The sequence below is a fragment of the Phalaenopsis equestris genome, unplaced genomic scaffold (genome assembly GCF_001263595.1).
Source record: "Phalaenopsis equestris unplaced genomic scaffold, ASM126359v1 Scaffold000840, whole genome shotgun sequence".
Classification (NCBI taxonomy): Eukaryota; Viridiplantae; Streptophyta; class Magnoliopsida; order Asparagales; family Orchidaceae; genus Phalaenopsis; species Phalaenopsis equestris.
In genome coordinates this window covers 4,756,058-4,756,940 of record NW_018165280.1, presented here as the reverse complement: position 1 = coordinate 4,756,940, position 883 = coordinate 4,756,058, and positions in this window count along the sequence as shown.

The window sequence follows — 883 nt, the reverse complement described above, 5'->3', positions numbered from 1 at the left end:
ACATAAGTCTATGATAACTAATTTTGAATTGAGGTGTAATTTTAACCATAATTTCAAGTGAACGCTCATATTAACATCTTAAACATGATAACAAGATCATCCAATAACAGAAGATGTCCAACTAGAAAGCACTCTCTTAATGTCCCCTCGTCGTACTAGAGTTCCTCCTCAACTTGATTAAGAAATTAACATCCCCAATATTTGATACTTGTATTATTTTATACAAAATGATCAGGCTCCAAATGGGGCGTAATAAATCAAAAAAAAAAAAAAAAAAAAAAAAAAAAGAGAGAAAGGTTATCAAACACCATTCTTGAATATGGTTGCAACCATTTTTCCATAAAGATGTACGGCTCATATTGACCTATAGGCCAAAGTCGAGAGACACAGAAAATATTTCTCACATTATTCTGAGCTTAATCTGCCCCGCGGGGACTCGATTCGACCTCTCATAACAAGCTACGACTGTCAAGCGATAGCTATGCTCCGATAAAACAACCTAATATATGTCAAAAATACTTGGTTGATTAATATCAACCTCTTCCATAAGTCTACGTTTGTCGGGCGATGGTTTGCAGCCCCATCGCCGCCAGCTGCCCGCCACCCCCAATAAGCCTCCCCACTGCTGCCCCCTACTATATTCCCATCAGTCTCCTCTCATGCCGATGCACTACTTTTTTATTTTTTAAAAATTCATCGCCTTCAATTAACTTCAAACTAGATTTAAAAAAAAAATTTGAATTATTGATTTATTTTAAAGCGAAGCAAACAACACGAACTTATTTCAAATACGGTACAATACGTGCACTATTTTTGTAGCCAACCAAACAGCAAAACTGACCACAGCAGTTCCAAACCATCTGAATATATAATTTGTCATTTT